The 23246-nt window shown below is 32.3% G+C and overlaps 1 protein-coding gene across 4 annotated transcripts in view; it reads left to right on the top strand.

Annotated features, from left to right (window-relative positions):
• Nucleotides 1-520: 520 nt before the first annotated feature.
• Nucleotides 521-23246, top strand: part of sona (sol narae metalloprotease) — a 265415-nt gene continuing 242689 nt past the window's right edge. For 2 of the 4 annotated variants that reach the window (XM_073955851.1, XM_073955848.1), the window contains exon 1: nucleotides 521-2333. The gene's annotated coding sequence lies outside the window, so the exon portion shown is untranslated. The remainder of the gene's footprint in view (nucleotides 2334-23246) is intronic. The other 2 variants (XM_073955846.1, XM_073955847.1) reach the window with 2 other exon arrangements.

The following is a 23246-nucleotide window of genomic DNA, read 5'->3' as shown; positions in this document are numbered from 1 at the left end:
GGATATTTTATTTCGATACCTTGTGTATCACCATAATCTAGATAAGACAAAAAACACAATATCCAGCTCGTTTGGATGAGAACCACCGTGAGGCAGTGACAAACTTGCCTGTCTTCTGTGGGTAATTTTGTGACCTTGATAAGATATGACAGAAGTCTCTCCTTTTATTTTCGGAGATTGTCGTGGGAACTAATACATATGTACACATATATTACATGTTGTCTAGATTATAACAAATATCTAAGATTTCTGTAACCCACATTCTGTAGAATATTATCCAAGACCAAGTTAATGTGAAAATATTATTCACCTTATCTGGCTAAGGCAAACTATTATCGATTCATGTGGATAACAAGAAACCCCTTTGTTTGCCTTGTCTAAATAAACTTTTATGGAGTTATCTTTTATAAACATAATATTCATGCTGTAGGGTATCGCTTCAAAGCTACTACTTCTCTGCTTCCACAACAACAGAGAGCTAACCGAAAAAAGACTGAAGAAATTTTGTGTGCTATGGTCTGTCTGTTGTTGTCTTGTCAGCTTGGCTAACAGATAGACTAAGTGACTGACTGGCTGGCTTTTTTTTCTTAAGCCATCATCATCTCAATGTGTCTGTGGGGCCTAGAGTAAGCTGAGTAGAGTTTTGCTGTTGTAGAGTGAGTGAGGTTGGCGTAGAGGTTGTTGGCTATGACAAAACCAAAAGTAACTTTAGTGTGAGCCGATAACTTAAGCCAGATAGACGGCCACAAAAGAGCGTTGATTTGTCGTAGAGAAAAAAATAGTAAAATAAATGAAAGAACGTCGGTCCGTTTTTTATATAAAAAATATATTGAAATAATGTATTGAGAAATCCAAACAAGAGTGTGTTGAGCGATTCTTTGTTTTCGTTGCATTAAAGAAAAAATACAAATAATTTTAATTAATAATGTTAACCAGTAAACACAATTGTAAGCAACGTTAAAGGCAAAAGGTGTGAAAGGAAACGAAAAAAATTGTTGCGAAAATTTAAAAATTTATTCGGCGTATTTTCAATAAGGGGCCAATGACTCCAATACTGCCCTAGACCTTATTAGCAGAGCCCTGAGTGACCACAGGGCCTAGTTTATCCAAAATCTCCAGAATTTATTATTTTGATAAATATTGTGTTCATTTCGAGAGAGTGTGTTGTGGCTATGAAATAATGGTGATGTTGTAACGTGTTGCAGACCAACCACAAAAAGTTTTCAAAAATTGCAGCTGATGCTGCAATAAAACAAAATTCCATTGTGTGCTTTTTACAATAACAACAAATTACCTGAAAATAAATAAAAACCACATTATTGTGTTTCGTTTTTTGCTCGAGTGTATCACACATTAAAATCGAAAAAGGTAGTGAAGTAAGTGTTGGTGTTGACGTTACGTCGTTGGCTTGTTGTTTTTTTTTTCGTTTTCTGTGCAGGCAATAAACTGTCATACGTATACATATATAAAAAAATTAATAAATTTTTTATTTCTGTGTGTGTTTTTTTGCATTTTTTCGGGTTGTCAGCCGGAGTTTTGTGTATTATTTTCTTCTGTCGATGATCTTGTAAAGACAACAACTGCCTGTCTGCCTGCCGCATTTAAACACCAATACCACTTAAAACAATCAGCATTTACTCTGGCTGATGTCGTTCATACAATCTGATTTTTGTTTTTGGGAATATTGACAACAACAACAGCAATAACAACAACTGCAACAGTAAAAGTCAGAAAAATCATTAACAAAAAATTGCAATGAAATGAAATAAAGAAAGAAGCAGCAACAAAAACGCAGAAAGTGTTTATTCTTCTGTAAACGCTTTTTTATATAACCGCATTCTGTAAAGGGAACACGCTTAATCGCTCGAGTGTTCTTAACTTGGACTGAAGTTAATCCGCTCCGCGGTTGATCAAGAATATAAATCGTTATTAAAAAAAATTAATAAATTTTTTAACAAACGGAAAAGATAACTGAAAAAATTCGGGAAAATTTTTTGGTTTAAACAAACATTACCCCTGACTCTAAAAGGGGAATTAAATACAACAGCGACCTACCTATAAGGTCAATTAATAATATTAACAAAAGAAAAATAATATAAAAAATTGTGATGTCTTTTTAAGAAAAGAAAAATTCGGAAAAATTGTTAGAAAGAAAATGTGTTAATTATTTCGGAAATTGAAGTGAAGTGTCTTAATAATATTTTTAATAAAATTATCAAAACTCCCCAAGCGTAGAGTGTTAAACATCTAACTGCCGCCCATCATCTGCAGCTGCCTAACAACATATTTGTGGATATTTTATTTCCAGCATTTCCTCTTCTGAAGAAAAAAAAGTAATTATTTTTTAAAACAGTAAGCTATGTTAATTATCTTAAATAACTATTGCATAATTTGTTAAAAACTGTTGTTTTCACTTTCCATTTCTCCCATTTAAAAGTCAGAGGGGGGTGGGGTGCCTAGTTTGGTGTTTGAGAGCGTTGAAAGACCATTTCTTTACACCTTTCTTTTATCTTTCTCCCCAATTTAACAAAGCGTTACAAGATTTGTATGGGGTTTTTAATATCTAATCTAACATTTGAAAACCGCTTTTCATCACTTCTTAATTATTACGAAATTTGCTTAGTCTAATTTTCTACTTCAGGTTTGTTAGTTTACAGGTTGTTAGATTGCCTTCAAATGGAGAAATTATGAAAAAAAAGGTTAATTTGTTTGAATGTTAATTGAAGATATTATAATGTGTTTATCGTAGAAATCTGTTGTAAATTACAACAAAAAATTTTTGTATCTATGGTAAAAACTTTTAAAACTTTTCAGATTTAAAAAAGGTCAGGTCATCTCAGAATATTTATTTTAAAGATCAACGTTTTGTGGTCACAGGTCAGATCAGAAAATGTATTTTAAAGATCCACGTTTTGGGTTACAGGTCAGTTTAGAAAATGTATTTTAATATTCCACGTTTTCTGGCCTCAGGTCATCTCAGAAAATTTATTTAAAAAATCCACGTTTTGTGGTCACAGGTCTGTTTAGCAAATGTATTTTAAAATTCCACGTTTTCTTGCCTCCGGTCATCCCAGAAAATTTATTTTAAAATTCCACGTTTTCTTGCCTCCGGTCATCCCAGAAAATTTATTTTAAAATTCCACGTTTTCTTGCCTCCGGTCATCCCAGAAAATTTATTTTAAAAATCTACGTTTTCTTACCTCCGGTCACCCCAGAAAATTTATTTAAAAAATCCAGGTTTTGTGGTCACAGTTCAGCTCTGTACATTTATTTAAAAAATCCACGTTTTGTGGTCACAGGTCAGCTCAGAAAATTTATTTAAAAAATCCAGGTTTTGTGGTCACAGTTCAGCTCTGTACATTTATTTAAAAAATTCACGTTTTGTGGTCACAGGTCAGCTCAGAAAATTTATTAAAAAACTCCACGTTTTGTGGTCACAGGTCAGCTCGGAAAATTTATTTTTAAAAAATCCACGTTTTGTGGCCTCAGGTCCGCTCAGAAAATGAATTTTAAAAACCAAATTTTGTGGTCACAGGTCAGCTCAAAAAATTTGTTTAAAAAATCCACGTTTTGTGGTCTGAGGTCATCTCAGAAAATTTATTTTAAAAATTCACGTTTTTGGCCTCAGGTCATCTCAGAAAATGTATTTTAAAAACCAAATTTTGTGGTCACAGGTAAGCTCAAAAAATTTGTTTAAAAAATCCACGTTTTGTGGTCTGAGATCATCTCAGAAAATTTATTTTAAAAATTCACGTTTTTAGCCTCAGGTCATCTCAGAAAATTTATTTTCAAAATCCACGTTTTGTGGCCATAGGTCAGCTCAGAAAATTAATTTAAAAAATCCACGTTTTCTGGTCACAAGTCGGCTCAGAAAATTAATTTAAAAAATCCAAGTTTTGTGGTCACAGGTCAGCTCAAAAAATTTATTTAAAAAATCCACGTTTTGTGGTCACAGGTCAGCTCAGAAAATTTATTTAAAAAATCCACGTTTTGTGGTCACAGGTCATCTCAGAAAATTTATTTAAAAAATCCACGTTTTGTGGTCACAGGTCAGCTCAGAAAATTTATTTAAAAAATCCACGTTTTGTGGTCACAGGTCAGCTCAGAAAATTTATTTAAAAAATCCACGTTTTGTGGTCACAGGTCAGCTCAAAAAATTTATTTAAAAAAATCCACGTTTTGTGGTCATGGGTCAGCTCAGAAAATTTATTTAAAAAATCCACGTTTTGTGGTCACAGGTCAGCTCAGAAAATTTATTTAAAAAATCCACTTTTTGTGGTCACAGGTCAGCTCAGAATTTTTTTTTAAAAAATCCACGTTTTGTGGTCACAGGTCAGCTCAAAAAATTTATTTAAAAAATCCACGTTTTGTGGTCACAGGTCAGCTCAGAAAATTTATTTAAAAAATCCACGTTTTGTGGTCACAGGTCAGCTCAGAAAATTTATTTAAAAACCCACGTTTTGTGGTCACAGGTCAGCTCGGAAAATTTATTTAAAAAAAATCCACGTTTTGTGGTCACAGGTCAGCTCAGAAAATTTATTTAAAAAATCCACGTTTTGTGGTCACAGGTCAGCTCAGAAAATTTATTTAAAAACCCACGTTTTGTGGTCACAGGTCAGCTCGGAAAATTTATTTAAAAAAAATCCACGTTTTGTGGTCACAGGTCAGCTCAGAAAATTTATTTAAAAAATCCACGTTTTGTGGTCACAGGTCAGCTCAGAAAATTTATTTAAAAAATCCACGTTTTGTGGTCACAGGTCAGCTCAGAAAATTTATTTAAAAAATCCACGTTTTGTGGTCAGAGGTCAGCTCAGAAAATTTATTTGAAAAATCCACGTTTTGTGGTCAAAGGTCAGCTCAGAAAATTTATTTAAAAAATCCACGTTTTGTGGTCAGAGGTCAGCTCAGAAAATTTATTTAAAAAATCCACGTTTTGTGGTCACAGGTCAGCTCAGAAAATTTATTTAAAAAATCCACGTTTTGTGGTCACAGGTCAGCTCAGAAAATTTATTTAAAAAATCCACGTTTTGTGTTCACAGGTCAGCTCAGAAAATTTATTTAAAAAATCCATGTTTTGTGTTCACAGGTCAGCTCAGAAAATTTATTTAAAAAATCCACGTTTTGTGTTCACAGGTCAGCTCAGAAAATTTATTTAAAAAATCCACGTTTTGTGGTCACAGGTCAGCTCAGAAAATTTATTTAAAAAATCCACGTTTTGTGGTCACAGGTCAGCTCAGAAAATTTATTTAAAAAATCCACGTTTTGTGGTCACAGGTCAGCTCAGAAAATTTATTTAAAAAATCCACGTTTTGTGGTCACAGGTCAGCTCAGAAAATTTATTTTAAAAATCTGCGTTTTGTTGTCACAGGTCAGCTAAGAAAATTTATTTAAAAAATCTGCGTTTTGTGGTCACAGGTCAGCTCTGTAAATTTATTTAAAAAATCCACGTTTTGTGGCCACAGTTCAGCTCTTATTTATTTAAAAAAATCCACGTTTTGTTCAGAAAATTTATTTAAAAAATCCACGTTTTGTTCAGAAAATTTATTTAAAAATCCACGTTTTGTGGTCCCAGGTCAGCTCAGAAAATTTATTTAAAAATCCACGTTTTGTGGTCCCAGGTCAGCTCAGAAAATTTATTTAAAAATCCACGTTTTGTGGTCACAGGTCAGCTCAGAAAATTTATTTAAAAAATCCACGTTTTGTGGTCCCAGGTCAGCTCAGAAAATTTATTTAAAAAATCCACGTTTTGTGGTCCCAGGTCAGCTCAGAAAATTTATTTAAAAAATCCACGTTTTGTGGTCCCAGGTCAGCTCAGAAAATTTATTTAAAAAATCCACGTTTTGTGGTCCCAGGTCAGCTCAGAAAATTTATTTAAAAAATCCACGTTTTGTGGTCACAGGTCAGCTCAGAAAATTTATTTAAAAAATCCACGTTTTGTGGTCACAGGTCAGCTCAGAAAATTTATTAAAAAAATCCACGTTTTGTGGTCACAGGTCAGCTCAGAAATTTTATTTAAAAAATCCACGTTTTGTGGTCGCAAGTCAGCTCAGAAATTTTATTAAAAAAATCCACGTCTTGTGGTCACAGGTCAGCTCAGAAAATTTATTTAAAAAAATCCAAGTTTTGTGGTCACAGGTCAGTTCAGAAATTTATTTAAAAAATCCATCTTTTGTGGCATCAGGTCATCTGAGAAAATTTATTTAAAAAATCCACGTTTTGTGGTCACAGGTCAGCTCAGAAATTTTATTTAAAAAATCCACGTTTTGTGGTCACAGGTCAGCTCAGAAATTTTATTTAAAAAATCCACGTTTTGTGGTCAGAGGTCAGCTCAGAAATTTTATTTAAAAAATCCACGTTTTGTGGTCACAGGTCAGCTCAGAAATTTTATTTAAAAAATCCACGTTTTGTGGTCACAGGTCAGCTCAGAAATTTTATTTAAAAAATCCACGTTTTGTGGTCACAGGTCAGCTCAGAAATTTTATTGAAAAACTCCACGTTTTGTGGTCACAGGTCAGCTCAGAAATTTTATTGAAAAAATCCACGTTTTGTGGTCACAGATCAGCTCCAAAAATTTATCAAATCATCTTTTTTCGGAGGAATCCTTCCTGAGATAGTGACCCAAAAGCTCTAAGAACCCTGCCTGCACCAACGAAGATGATTGATGACCAGGTTATTTATGAAATGGGTGTCCGATTTGGATTTTTTTAAATTTGTTTCCAAAAAACAAACGATCTTTTTTAGCAGAGTCTTTTTGTTTGAAAAAGCACGGAATTGTTTGTCATAGTTTCTTTTGTGGATATGCATAGATTGTCCAATTTTCGGTTGTCTGTCCAATTTTCATGAAATTTGGAATGTGTGGCGGAATTCAGTCTAGAACCAAGTTCGCTAAGTTATATTTAAATCGGTTTAATATTGGTTATAGCTCCCATATACTTATTTATATTCGTGCGATTTCGTATATTTTGTCCAACAAGAATGTAATGTCTGGTCAATATTGGTGATAATCAGAATTTGTGATTGGATCGTAAAATAAGTTTGAAATCGATGTATATTTCGATATCTTATTAGGGTCAAAAGGTTACTGTGGTTTGATTTTATATTTTAGAAATATATTTGGAACAATATCAATAATTTGCTTATAGTCATAAATATTTATTTCATAGAGATTAGCCACAAGTAACAAACCGTCTGTCAAAAATTGTTTAGTTTATTAATTTTTTTGTTTCACTACATATATGGGTGAATGTGCATTGACTTCAGACATTGCATTGCAGTATGCCTCTTCAATATTTTTCAAAAACTTGTTGTTTCTTTTGTTTTTGGCGCAAACACTTTCCTTAACAAAATAATATTTTCGGGTTTTCCATTTAGTTGTTTGAAGCAGTGAAGCCACCAACAAGTTACCAAAAATAAGGAAAATTATTTCCCCCCAAAAGTGTTGTTTGCTTTTCGTTTTCTTTCATTTAATCGTGTTTACTTGCTTTATTTATCTATGTTTTTATTTTTGGTTTTTGCAACCAAAAGATATTTTTTGCATTGGTATTTATCTAAGCAACTGTCTAGCTATGCCTACTTCTTATAGTTTTTTAGTTTTTCTATTTTTCCTAAACATACGTTGTTGCCTGGCTATGTCTGTGTAAATGAGGATTTTGTAATATCTTGTGATGTGGTTGTTGTTGTTGCTATTTATTTTTCTTGTTATTGTTATATTTCATGATTATCGTAGTTTTGTTTTTGATTTTTTTTTCGTATTTACTCTCCTTTGTGTGGTTTCTTGATATCAAAAGCTTTAGATATTAGACACAGCCTGTCTTATGTGTTGATCTGTCTATTTTTCCACCACTTTGGTGTAACACCACAACATCAACAACAATACCATTAATTTACAACAATAATACAATATGATTTCCAGTTAAGCTTTTATTGAGTTTGATATTTTTAATTATTTTTTTTTTCATTTGTTTACAAAATATTTGTGAGTGTAAATAAAATAAAGTAAGAGAATGTGGGAGTAAAAGTTTAGGAATTTTTAAATTTTCCAAGAAGGGGTAAAAATTAAAAATAACTATTTTTTATTCAATTAAAAAACTATAATTTAAATAAAATAAAAATTTTTATTTTTATAGAAAAGAAAAATATATAAATTTTTACATAAATTACCAAAACTCAAATTTTTTATATAAGGTCGAAACCTATAACTCTGCGTGTTGCGTGTGCGTTCAAAAATTTCAAATTGAAATATATGTATTTTGTTTTTGTTTTTTTAAATGCACACGCAACACGCAGAGTTATAGGTTTCGCCCTAAATAAAAAATATAATTTTTTATAAATTAAAAATAAAACAATTAATAAATAAATAAAAAATTAAAAAAAAAATAAAAATATATTTTTTATATAAATTAACAAAATATAGATTTTTATTCAAAATAAAAATTTAAAATTTTTTAATTTATAAATTTAAAATGAACATATTTTAAATAAATAAATTGTTTTTATAAATTAAAGATATACATTTTAATATAAATAAAAATAAAATAAAAAATATATAACATTTTATATAATTAAAAAATATATTTTTCTTAATTAATAATATATAATTATGTTATCTATATATATAAAAATGGTGTAAAAAATGTTTAGTAATTCATAAAATGAGAACGGCTAGGCCGATTTCTGTAAAAATTTTTGTCAGTTATTCGTATTTTCGAGGAGAAGGTCTCTCTGGAAAAGTCGGAAAATTGGAAAAATCGAAAATTGAGTTTTTGTATGAAATTTTATTCCTTAATAGCGAGACGAAGTTCGCCGGGTCCGCTAGTATAAAATAAAACTAGAAACATTTCATATGAATAACATATATAATTTTTTATTTAAATGCAAAAAAAATAGATTTTTTATGAAAAATAAATTTTTTATTTAATTTTTATTTATTTTAAATAAATAAAAAATAACATTTTTTAAACATAAATTAAAAAAATATTTTTTATATATACACAAAATTTTTTCAAAAAGGGGGAAAAATTAAAATACACATTTTTATATAAATAAAATTATAAAATGTGTTTATAAATAAAAATGTACTTTTTTATAAATAAAAAATATATATTTATTAAATATATAATATTAATAATAAAATATATAATATTAATAATTTATAAATTTTATTTATATGGAAATGTATATTACTTATTTATTAATTTATAAAAATACATATTTTTTATTTATGTAAAAAATATGAAGTTTTGTCAAAAATAAAACAATATTTTTTTATATATTACAAATAAATAGATAATATAGTATTTTATATAAATTAATAAATTTTAAAAATAAATTGGTATTTTTCATTTATTTTTAATAATAAATTGATATTTTAAATCTGTTTAAAATATTTTTTTAAATTTATAAAAAAATATATATTTTTATATAACAAATAAATATATTTTGTATTTATATAAAAAATTATATTTTTTATTTATATTAATTTATATTAAAACTATAAATTTTTATATACATAAAAATATAATTTTTTATATAAATCAATAATATATATTTTTTTAAACAACAAAATAAATCAGTTTTTAAATATAACTAAAAAATATAATGTTTTATATAAGTAAAAAATTTATAGTTACTATATAAAATATATATTTTTTATAAATTGAAAAATAAAAATTTTTATATAATTTAAAATTATTCATTTTTATAAAAATTAAAAATATTAATTTTTTACAATAAATAAAAAAATATAATTTGAATTTTTTTACAATATTAAATTAGATAATCTATTTTTGTGAACAAAAGACTTAGGCAACAAACTATACCTTACACTAATTATAATGCCGGCCTTCCAGCTGAGGGCCTGGTTTCGGTTCAGAGGTGACAAAATCCCCTGGACGTCAGCTTGACCTATATTTCCTTAGTATTTTCTCTATGTTCGAACTATACTCGAACTAAACATAAAATGGGCTGGCCTACTTGATATGATAGAAGTCTCCCCTTGTCGTTTAAGAGATGTTCATGGGAAATACTTTTTTAAATAGATTAGTTGAGCATTGCAGTTTGTTTTCTAAGTCTTTTGTTTTAGGAAGTATAGACTTTGAATCAAAATCCCCAATGGCATTCTCTTCTCTTAACAAACAACTGTCAACAAAAGTTGCCTAATAAAATTTTAAATGCAATTACAGTTTCACACTTCCAGCTGTGCATGACGGCCCAGTAATACACATATCCAATAAAAATTTCCGTCATTCGCCGAATAAAAAACATTCAACAATTTGTAGCAGAGTTTGTTCTTTGCAACAACACGGAAAAACAAATTACTAAAAAATCCTTGAAATCACAACAAATTTGTTTTTCATTTTTTGTCTAACACTTTAATAAAATTTTTAAATGGTTTCCTCAAAAATATTAAAATGCCAAAAAACTGGCATCACAACCAAACCCAAAACGTCAAAATCTGTAACACAACCTACAAAACAGTAACGCATTAATAGCCAAAACGACAGGCAAGCAGACAGAAACAGAAAGACACACAGACTGACAGACAGTTGTTTGGATGGGCAGACGACGGTAGACTAAAGTTTTTTTTTTTCGGAGTCTGCCATAGACTTACGGCTGCAACAAGTTTTTCATTTTCAGCCAGCCAGCTAAGCCATTGGGGCTGCTTTGGAAAAAAGTCATCATAAAAAATGCTCACATTACGTAAGCCTCTTTTGCATTTTCGTAAAGATTTAGACATGTATGTATGTGTGGTTATTTTTGACTACTTGGTGGTGATGTTTGGCTGCAATGGAGAGGAGTGTGACTTGTGTGGTGGCATAACTTAAAGTTAACCAAGCAACCAGCCAACGAACCAAAATGAAATATAAACATTCAAACTGCCAACAGTTTTTTCAGTCAGCTGAGAGAAAAATAGTCAAAAATGTCTTGATGCTTTGACTTCCAACACTGTAGGTTTTGCTTTTTTAATGAACCTTATAGCACTTGGAAACCGCTCAATACCCTTTTGGATGTTGATGGAAAACCAAAGAGACATGAAAACTGTGTTTGGCCTCAGAAGCCAAAGACACACATCAGGTACATGATGTGATAATCCATTGATGTTAAAGTGCAAAGTTTTTCCTTTTTTCGCTGCTATTATTTAACATACAATTGCTGCTCAGGGGGTACTGTGATTTTTTTTTAGATTTTCCTATGTCTGGTTGTTTTCGAAGGGCTTGTAGGAACTTGTACCTTGAATTGTTTTCGCCAGACATTATTTTCCATTATTAATGGTAGATTTCTTTTTAGCTATTGTTTTCACAGATGATTTGATTGTTTCGCCGGGGAGTGGTTGAGAGCGGTGTAAATGAAATGCAAAACAGTGGGGAATATATAAAATGTAGATAATAGGAAAAGAGGTAGGAAATAATAAGATAGGAGTTTGGTCCGATTTGATTAAAGTAATCGTGATAAATGATAAAAAGTTGTACTTATCTATTATGTAGATGGTTTAACTAAATATGTGATTAAATCACATCTCAAATGGGTTTAATACATTTTTTATATAAATTCTTTATTTTGGTCATTAGGTTTTAACCACAATATACATATAACTAATTTATGTGTATTTTAGCAAAATTATATAAATCTCAAATAGCTTATGTTTGTTGATGCACATCAGTTGGTATATGAACAGATTTTATGTTTTTGACTGTCAGTAAACTTCACCTTTGTAAACTTTCAAAATATTGGCTCAGGTTGGCGAAAAATGCCACAGACATCCCCGAACAGACAAGAAAGACTTCTCTTATATCAATGAATGCACCCCAATTAATATTAGCTCAATTATATGAGACCCATTTTTATAACTGAGTCCAAAAGGACTAAAATACTCAGGAAATGTCGCCTGTATTACGCTAAGGGTATTGCTGCCACCGTTGAAAATACGGGTCGCTTCCGGGATCGATTCAGTGTGTAAGGCGGATGTGCTTACCATAACCAAACTAGTCATAAATGCAGATGATCGTCGCACAGAGAAGGGCGCCTCCTTGATATCGAACCTCTATTAGGCCTCGCAGGAAGTGGTCAGTAATTTGTAGCGCCACTGATCTCTTTGAACATCAGCAAATTTGGCATCCTTTGGAGACCTTCCGAGATACTTTCTTGACATAGACTAATTGATATACTTCACACTGTCAAGAACGCGAAAAGTCCTAGTCTTGCCTGGAACCAAGTAATATTTTATGAATATACTTGTGTCGAAAATATAAGGTTTTCTTATTATTTCTAAAGTAAGCAAACTTAATCTCAGATCACGGTGCTCTTGAAGCAAATTTAAATGGAAGGTGCTTACACCTGGGAAGTTTTTGCAGATTTTGAAACTACAATGTTCGTAGATGAGAAAAATCAAAAAACGAAAAAAATTGCCGGAGCGCTTTTTAAATAAATCGCGATTCAGCTTGACATTTTTAGGGGTTGTTAAGGTTTTTTCGATGTTGCTTGGAAGTCGCAAGTCCTATAAAAATAGGAATAAAGAAAATGTTGTAGCTATCAAAATTCTCTACAAGATTGACCTTTATGGTATTCTCGTCGGTTTTACCGTTTTTGAGATATAGAAGTTCAAATTGGGACAATTAAAATTCAATTCAATTCTGTATCGCCCCCTTATAAAACAATGTCATGAAGGGTGCGCTTTAACTAACTTTTAATGAAAAACGCTTACACAGGGGACATTTTTCTGAATTCTGAAACAGCAATGTTCATAGATGAGAAAAATCCAAAAACAAGAAAAAATCGCTGTAGGGATTTTTAAATAAATCGCGGTCAAAATTTACATTTTTAGGTGTTTTTTAGGTTTTCACGATTTTGCTTAAAAACCGCAAGTCCAATCGAAATGGAGCTAAATAAAATGTTGTAGCTGTGAATATTCTCTAGAGTATTGACGTTTATGATTTGTTCCGAGATTGTACCATTTTTGAGATAAAGAAGCTTAGTTTACATTTTTAGGTTTTTTTGTTAGGGTTTCTCGATTTTGCTTGAATACCGTAAGGCTTATCGTCATGGGACCTGAGAAAATCTTATAGCTGTGAAAATTGTCTACAAGACTGGCTTATGTAATTTTTCCTAGGTTGTACCACTTTTTTAGATATATAAGTTTAAGTTGGGAAATTGCAGTCATGACATGGTTTTATAAGGAGACGATGCAGAATTGAATTGAATTTGAATTGTCCCAATTTCAACTTCTATATCTCAAAAGTTGTAAAACCTACGAAAATATCATTAAAGTCAATCTTGTAGAGAATTTTAATAGCTACAACATTTTCTTTATTCCCATTTTGATAGGACTTGCGGTTTCCAAGCAAAATCGCAAAAACCTAAACAACCCTAAAAAATGTCAACTTGAATCGCGATTTATTTAAAAAGCGCTTCGGCGATTTTTTTGTTTTTTGATTTTTCTCATCTATGAACATTGTAGTTTCAGAATCCGCAAAAACTTCCCAGGTGTAAGCACCTTCCATTTAAATTGGATTTAAGAGCACCGTGCATTAGCATATTCGAAGGGAAATTTACTTCCGACAATCTCTCCGAAATCGGAACGAAATCTAAACAAATTTCCCTACGAAAAATCGTATAGAAATTGTTCCGATGTGTCGGACATCCGATATTTGGTTTGCTGGGTACTGAATACAAGCAACATGGAAATTGTTCTTTCCATAACCAAACAGGCTATCCGCATCTGTTACCAAATAGTCTTGCTAGTCACAGAACTGCATCAAAGTCATCAGTTCGATGATTCACTTTTTACTTTCACGCTATGTCTGTCCAATTCCGATGATATTTGGAAAATCTGATGGAATTCAGTATACAAATAAATTTGCCAAATCGGAAATTCGATGCAATCTGAAATGTGTGGCTGAATCTGGTCCAGAAGTAAATTGCCAAATTAAATTAAAAATCTGATTTGTAGCGTACATTTTTATTAAGCATTTACTTTATTTAAATCAAATTTACAACAACAACTGCTGTATACAATTTCATTCACTGTTTTCCATTTTTATATCCTCAGCATTTACGCTAACGAGGGCAGCATAAGCACTTTCATACGGACAAAATGTGCCTCTTCGAAATAATTGTTTCAGGCCCAAAGTATTTTTGGACTAAATTCGTTTCAGACAATTTAGAGTCGATTCTGCCATGTCCGTTCGTCTGTCTGACTGGCTGATGCGCACGATAACTCTCGAACTGATCAACCGATTTTGTCAAATATTTGACTTAGTTTAAGTTCGAATATGGCTCGGTCCACTCCTTTAGGTACCTCCCCCACAAGAGTTCAAAAATGTTCAGAAAAATTGTGCACACGATAACTTATGAAGCGAGTAACCGATCGTGAAATTTCTACCAGACATAGATGAGGTTCCAATATGTACTCTATCGATTTACTCCTTCAGGTACCTCCCACGCCAAATTTCGGATAAGTTCAGTTCAGATTCTAGAGCAGGTCTTAGCTCACGAATGACTTTGAGTTTTGTTGTAACAACTTGTATTCGTTGTCCGCATTACGAAGGTAAAAGTTTTTTCAGGGACAAGTCTATACTTCCTGAGAAAATAGCCCGAAAGTTGTTAAAAAACCCTATGACACCAAGTGCAGTGACTGGAGCGCACCATAACTCTCGAACTGATCAACCGATTTGGTCCAAAATTTGGCCTTCGTATTATTTTGTCCAAGCTTAGTTTAAGTTCAAAGTTATATCGGTCCATAATTTCCGGTACCTCCCCCCCCCCCAAAAATTAAAAAAATGTCACTAAAATGGTACACGCTATATCTGTTGAAGGGAGCAACCGACTTGGTCCAAACTTTGGATTTCCTAATATTTTGTCCAAATTCGAAAATATGGGCCATTTTCGAATCCTCCTTAGAGTACTCCTCCGCAAAAGTTCAACATTCCTGTTTAAGTGCTCGATGTGTTCGAAGATGCTTTGCAAATGTATACTGATGTTACTCGTTGTGGTCCTGTTTACAACGACATTTTGTTTTCCGTGGACAAGTTCATGCTTCCTGACATAGTGTTTCAAAAGCTATAAGTTATACGGTGCCCAACTGAAATGACTAGTGGTCGGCTATATATATATTGAAAAGAAATGATTCCCAAAATAAGATCCACATCCAAAATGGACTATTCCTTCAAATACATCTTACGCAACACCTTCAATCCAAATATACTTATAATTTTGTCGGCCATTAAATCTGCATAGGTGGTATTAGATGCGATATGGTCAACATCTGAAGTTTCAATTCACACAGGCTGATGGTATATCTCTGATACTTTTTTACTTATTATTTTGTCATTGTACTCTCTCTCTCTCTCATATTTGTTTTGATCATTCAGTTTTAGCCGCATTGTGACGTCATTTATTATTACCCCTTATAGTCTCTTGTATTTATTGTCTCTGTCCCATTTGTTGTTTACAGTCATCCCTTAATACGTCCAAAAAGTGCCATAAAATCTGCTTAGCCGGTATTAGGTGCGATATTGTCAATAGCTGAAGTTTCAATTCACACAGGCTGATGGTATATCTCTGATACTTGTTTACTTATTATTTTGTCATTGTACTCTCTATCTCTCTCATATTTGTTTTGATCATTCAGTTTTAGCCGCATTGCGACGTCATTTATTATTACTCTCTCGTATTTATTGTCTCTGCCCCATTTGTTGTTTACATTCATCCGTCTGTTTGTATGTGTGCATGTGTTTTTGCGAATAGATTGACATTTCGCATAGACTGCTAAAACAGTCTATGCTTCAGCGAGCGAGTATAAATCAATATGGGAAAATAGCAGGTGGGTGAGTGAGTTGTAATTCCCACCACGAATTAAACCGTCAGCTAAGTCAAGTGAAGATTAACCTAAGTAAAGTAAAGCTTGATAGGTTTAAGCTGTGTGTTTGAATAGTGAAGTAAAGTCAATAAAGCATTATAGAATCTTAATCTAAAAATAATCAAAAATTCTATCAAAATCGACCCTGTAGTTGCTGAGATTCAGGACCATGTTTTACCCCAAACTAGTATTTTGATATAAAACGTGCTTTTGGAAGTTCTGGTCCACAAAGTTTGAATTTGATATGCCATGTGTACGATGGTTGCACGATAACTTTCTGGCCTAACTATGAAAACGCATATTTACCATCAAAAACAGTTGTATTGTTTTTTATGTAGTTTCCAGCATGATTTATACACATTGTTCATTCGCTCAAACCAATTGTTGAAGCACTTTTTCCACTCCGATTGAGACACCTCCAAAACATGATTTTTGAAGCATCTTCTCGCGAAGAAAATTGTTGACCACGTGTTTTTTCTTGATGTGCTGAAATCAAATGAAGTCATTGGGTTCCAAGTCAGGGCTGTACAGAGAATGACCCATCAATTCCACGCTTTGTCCGGTCAAAAAGGCATTTTTTCGAACCGATGTGTGAGAGCTGGCATAGTGAACAATGATTCATCTTCTTTTGTTCGTTTTTCGAACTTCTCAGTAGACTTCGTTGCTGTCTTGTTTCGGACTCATGCGCATAGATCCAAAATTCGTTATCTGTGACGATCTTATATAAACGTCATTTGAAGCAATGCGATTGCATTTATTCACAATTTCTTTGCACCAATCGAGCAATTGTCATATTGATCTGGGTTCTGGATGAAAAATGGACGGACGAAAATGTTAACAACTAAATATAATTTTTTTGCAAAGTGATTTTTTCATGTCACTGTAAACAACAGAACACATGGTCATATGTCAAACTGTCCTGTACGTTTAAGCTAAAAACTGTCAAACATTCCTAAAAAATGTCAAGTTATCGTAAACAGAGCAATAATATGAGTACCCAACAATGAAAAAAATGAACGAATTGTACAAAAATTTCATCACAAACTAAACACCGTTTTGACTTCTTTAATTTTTAAATATTCCCCTGTGAGATTTAACCGAAATTCCAAAATAACATCCTGTGTGTGTTGTGCTAAATTATTAACCTGTTATCAACGCAAATAGTCCATTTCCGTTTATCGCTAAAATAACACCAGCAAACAAAAACACAAAATCTATAATTCAGGCATAATACAAAAAATTGAAAACATATTAGAAAAAATATTTATTACACATTACACATACACGCTGGCTGGTATTACGGCATTTTATAGATAGAGAAAGAAATAGGCAAAAAAACAGCTAGAAAATGTAAAATCGTGAAAATATGAGTATTTTGCACATTTTCCAAAAGCAACCAAACAGTAGCTATAAAAAGTTTACAATCAACATAAAATTACTGTTATTCATAGTGTGTGAGGCGGAGCATGGATGGGGAATATGCTTTAGTTTGTATTGAGTTTGGTTTGGTATTATTGAATTTTATTATTTAATGGAGTATTTATTTGGTACCGTAGAGCATCTCACCGGTACTTTTTGAGCATCTCTCCGCTGACGACTCCTTGCTAATTTCCAACTCTTTATTGTTGCAAGTTGTTGCTGTTGTTTTTTCTTACTATACTTGAATGAAAACGAAAGTGAAAATTTCCATAAACCCAACTGATGAATGAATGCATTAGCAGGTCTTGTAGTAGAGGAAGAAGTTGTTTGCTGTTTGACAACATCAACTATGCATATATAGACGGGATGTTGGCGTAGGTAAATCCGTGTTGGTATGTTTGTTTGTTGGTTTTTTTCATATGGAAGCTGCTGTAAAAATATTTCATGCAATAATTTTTTCAAAGAGATTGCAAAATATTTTGCAACATTTTTCCTCTACCACTTTTGTTTAGTAATATTTATGTGGGACTTTCTTTTCAGTTTTATGGTTATTACCAATGAAATGAATAAAATGGAGTTTGATAATATTTTTATTTATGATTTGATAATACGATTTTATTAGGATATATTATAATGATTGCCATTGTCACACATAATATTTTGAGGCGGCGGAAATGATGGCAAATTATGAATATGAAAATAAATAAATAAATAAATAAATAAATAAATAAATAAATAAATAAATAAATAAATAAATAAATAAATAAATAAATAAATAAATAAATAAATAAATAAATAAATAAATAAATAAATAAATAAATAAATAAATAAATAAATAAATAAATAAATAAATAAATAAATAAATAAATAAATAAATAAATAAATAAATAAATAAATAAATAAATAAATAAATAAATAAATAAATAAATAAATAAATAAATAAATAAATAAATAAATAAATAAATAAATAAATAAATAAATAAATAAATAAAAAAATAAAATAAAATAAAATAAAATAAAACAAAATAAAATAATATAAGATAAAATAAAATAAAATAAAATAAAATAAAATAAAATAAGGAAAAATAAAATAAAATAAAAAAATAAAATAAAATAAAAAAATAAAGTAAAGTAAAATAAAATAAATACATAAATAAATAAATATGTATACAAATAAAGTAAGTAAAAGTAAAATAAAATAGCATTAAATTGTATATCGCACCTCTTCTACAAAAGGGTTTTAACTGAAAATAATCTAGTTTTCAGTATAGGCAAAAACTGTTAATACATAATGAGTTCATCATTATGTACTGTTTTTTTTTTTAATAAAAAATAAAAATTTTAAAATTTTGATTTAATAACATTTTGTTGAACAGCTGCGATATGCTTGTTAAGATTTTCGATGCCGTCTCATAAATTCTTTGCAACATTGTGTCAAGCCACATTTCATAAATCCAAATAAAAATGTCAAAAGATGTCTCTGCTACAAAGTTTGACTTGATTTCAAATTGCCTGTAAGGGAATTTCCAAACTTCTATAAAATTAGTTTTTTGTTTCGTTGTCTTAATGCATATTCATATCTAGCAAAAGTTCAGAGGTCCCCAAGAGCAGCAAAAGAAGATGCTATAGCCCAATGGTATACCCTATAAGATGGCATCACTGCCAAACTGCCTTCAAATACCAAATGCAAGAAATATCGTAGCTGCGAACATTTGTAGCTGTTTTTAAATGTCATCCGGTACAGTGTTTTTATTACAGCAGCCTTGTAATCCAAGACAACAATACTGAAGAATACACCAATCAAGAAACAAAACAACAACAAATACCGAGGAGGATGATATTTCTTTAGAGAAACAAAAAAAAAAAATAAATAAATAAAAAAACGAAACAAATGAAACTGCAACCAAACATACCGTAATACAAAACTTTGAAAACTAACAGCTTCTAAGAAACAACAACAACAATAACAGATGAATTGCCCAGCAAAAATGATGGTGTTTCTTTTTTATAGCCTTAGGCTATGCAAAAATATCTGCTTTGTGTTTGTTGTTGGTTGGTATCAAATATATACAGCTAATCAAAGCATAACTCATGCATAACCTATTCCACTTCTTGCACAGATTTTTTTCTGCATTTGGATATTATGTTTGAAATAATCATTTTTCATAGAAAAAACTTAATTAATGTTACGAGCTTCATCTTCAGTTCCGTCGGTGGTTAATTGCTAAAGGCCCGCATACACCTATTGGTGGTGTTGGTCATTAAACCTAATTAGTCACCCAGCTGAATAACACAAATTGTTTATTTGCTAATGCAAATGCAATAAACTAAAGGAAAACTATGTTAATTTGTTTGAAAATCTAACACCTAATGAGTCTTCCGAATTGAAATTTTTTAATACGACAAAAATATTTTTACTGTAATGAGTTATGAAATAAAAATTGTTTTATTCGTTATAATTTTCGTTGTCTTTTCTCCTTTGTCGTTTGCAACTTTAATGAAAAAAGGTCAAATGTTTTGGTAGCAACCATCCTCACGGAAATATGTCATTATTAAAGAGTAAACGTCAGGGCTCAATGAACTCTGCGTGGAAATCTATATTACTTTTAATTATAATTTGGGGCAGTTGTCCCTTCAGGGATGTTTTTGGGAACATATGTATGAAAGCAAAACTTAAAATTTTAACGGCTATAGTTGATTTGTTCATCCAATAAAATTACCTTTTAGCATTTTTTTACAGGTGAACATATATCTGAACTGACGATAATCACTTTACACTGATAATTTTCTGTGTGGAGGTTTTCTATCCATTGAAATTCTAAAAGTTACATCCGCTTTTGAAGGAAAATGGAAAGTGTTATACCCCAAACAAAGACTAAATATCAGTCATTCCGGTGGAATGATGAGGCCACAACCTTCAAAATACCGAATGTCGAAAGGTACCGTTCTATGGGGACTACACCGATAAATTTTAGGTGGAAAGTTTAATACCCCCAACGAAGACTAAAAACCAAATTAAAACCATTTCAATGGTATATTGAGGCCACAACCTTCAAAATACCGAAAATCGAGAGGTACCGTTGTATGAACCTATACCGACAAATATCAGGTGGAAAGTTTTATACTCCCAACGAAGACTAAATACAAAATTTCAGCCATTTCAGTGGTATATTGAGGCTAAAACCTTGAAAATACCGAAAATCGGGAGGTACCGTTCTATGGGGGCTATATGAAGACGTGGACCTATATCGAAAAATTTCAAGAGGAAAGTGTTATATCCCCTAGGAAGACTAAATGCAGAATTTCAGCCATTTCGTTGGGATATTGAAGTCACAACCTTCAAAATACCGAAAATCGGCAGGTACCGTTTTATGGGACTATATGAAGACGTGGACCTATACCGGTTTATGGGAACTATATGAAGGCGTGGGCCTATTCCGACAAATTTAGGTGGATGACTAAATACAAAATTTCAGCCATTTCGGAGGGATATTGAAGCTAAATCATTCAAAATATCGAAAATCGGGAGATACCGTTCTATGGGGACTATATGAAGACGTGGTCCTATACCGATAAATTTCAAGTTGAAATTGTATACCCCAACGAAGACTAAATACCAAATGTCAGCCATTTCAGTGGAATATTGAAGTCACAACCTTCAAAATACCGAAAATCGGCAGGTACCGTTCTATGGGGACTATATGAAGACGTGGATCTATATCGACAAATTTCAAGGGGAAAGTTGTATACCCCCAACGAAGACTAAAGGCAAAATGTCAGCCATTTCGCTGGGATAATGAGGCTAAAACCTTAAAAATACTGAAAATCGAGTGGTGCCGTTCCATTGGGGCTATACCAAAACGTGGACCGATATAGCCCATTGTCAATACCAAACATCCTAGGAGGAATTGAAACTTCTATACCCAATTATTAAGCTCTATCTTAAAATTGCGAGCTGTATCTTAATATCCACAGACGGACGGACGGACATGGTAGCATGGACTAATAGCTATTCAAATTTTTAGACTATCCGAGAAGTAGGACAGAGCCGAAGGAGTGGTCCACATAGTTTATCTTATTCGAATCGATTTATTTGTAATTTCAAATAAAATAATTCGAATTACAAATAGAATAATTCGAATTACAAAGAGAATTCTCGAATTACAAATGAAATGTTACGAATTACAACTAAAATGTTTCGAATTACATCTGAAAAAAGTGTATATAGATATTAGTTTTTAGTTGATATAGACTCAGGAATCAGTAATCTCGGCATTGGTCTTGAAAAGTTCAGATGGCAGGCCTTCATCTGCTTACTTACTTAGCGAACTAAGAAAAAATCTCCGTTTCTCTCTATTTGTAGCTTCGCACTCTGGAATACCGCGCCTTTTCATCCCTTCATCCATTTTTTGTGCCATCTATTCCTTGGCCTGCCAATTCTGCGTGCACCGCTAAGCGGTTCGTATTTATACGCCTTACTTTTTAGCGGGTTCATCTTCGCTCATTCTTATGATATGGCCTAGCCAACGCAAACGCTGCATCTCGATACGTTTAACTATATTGATGTCGTTGTATAGCAGATACAGCTCGTGGTTCATGCGACGTCGATATTCACCGTCAACGCAGATTGGTCCGTAGATCTTTCGACGATTTTTTCTCTCAAACACACCAAGCACTGCCATGTCTGCTTGCGCAAGTACCCAAGCTTCGGAGCCATACATCAGCACGGGTAGTATAAGTGTTTTGCAGAGCGTTATTTTTGTTTGACAAGATGTGGCTTTGTTTTTAAACTGCTTACTTAAACCAAAGTAGCATCTGTTGGCCAATACAATTTTTCTTTTTATTTCACAACTGATGTCGTTTGTTGTGTTTACGGAGGTGCCGAGGTAGACGAAGTCTTTTACTACCTCAAAATTATAGGAACCAACTTCCACAATTGGTCCGAGCTCAATGGACGTATTTCGCGTCGACACCATTAACTTGGTCTTCTCACCGTTTACCGCCAGACCCACTTTAGCAGATTCTCCTTCGACTTTCAAAAAGGTTTCAATTACTTATTTTACTGATCGTCCCATGATGTCTATATCAAAAGCATAAGCAAGTAACATGTGGCTATGGGTGTAGATTGTGCCACTTCTTTTGACGTTTGCCTCTCGTATAACCTTTTCCTCTCGTATAACCTTTTCCAGCAGGATGTTAAAGAGATCACACGAAAGACTGTCTCCTTGTCTGAAACCTCTTTTGGTACAAAACTCTTCCGAGAGGTTCTTTCCTATTTTAACTGAGGATCTCGTGTCAGTTAAAGTCATTTCACAAAGCCGGATGAGCTTTGCGGGGATACCAAATTCAGACATGGCTTGAAAGACTGCTTTATAATCGACAAAAAGATGGTAGGTGTCGATCTGCATCTCTTGGGTCTTCCCCAGGATTTGCCGCAGGGTAAATATCTGGGCAATGGTGGACTTGCCAGGTCTAAAGCCGCATTGGTATGGTTCCATTACCTCGTTGACCATAGGCTTTAGTCGTTCGCACAATATCCCTGACTCGATCTTGTAGGCAATAGGGAGTAGACTTATGCCCCTATAGTTAGAGCATACAGTCTTATCTCCCTTCTTGTGGACGGGGCACAGGATACTCAGGTTCCAATCGTCGGGTACTCGTTCTTCCTGCCAGATGGTGCTAACTAGCTGATGAATACACCTTATCAGCATGTCGGCTCCGGTTTTGAACAGCTCCGCTGGTAAGCCATCGGCACCTGCTGCCTTATTATTCTTCAGCCGATTTATTGCTGTCTTTACCTCATCTTGGCTGGGCGGTATACATTCAATACCATCTTCTGGGGTTGGGTCTGTGGTATCTTCCTCGACTTCGCTGCTTTTGGATACCAACAATTTTGAAAAATGTTCTTTCCATATCCTGAGCACACTATCTGTATCAGTTACCAAATTACCCTGCTGGTCTCTACAGGAGGATG

Source organism: Musca autumnalis, unplaced genomic scaffold, assembly GCF_047663935.1.
Source record: "Musca autumnalis isolate F117 unplaced genomic scaffold, ASM4766393v1 scaffold_5, whole genome shotgun sequence".
NCBI lineage: Eukaryota > Metazoa > Arthropoda > Insecta > Diptera > Muscidae > Musca > Musca autumnalis.
Note: the sequence above shows the minus strand (reverse complement) of the source record. Positions and strands in the feature narration are given on the sequence as shown.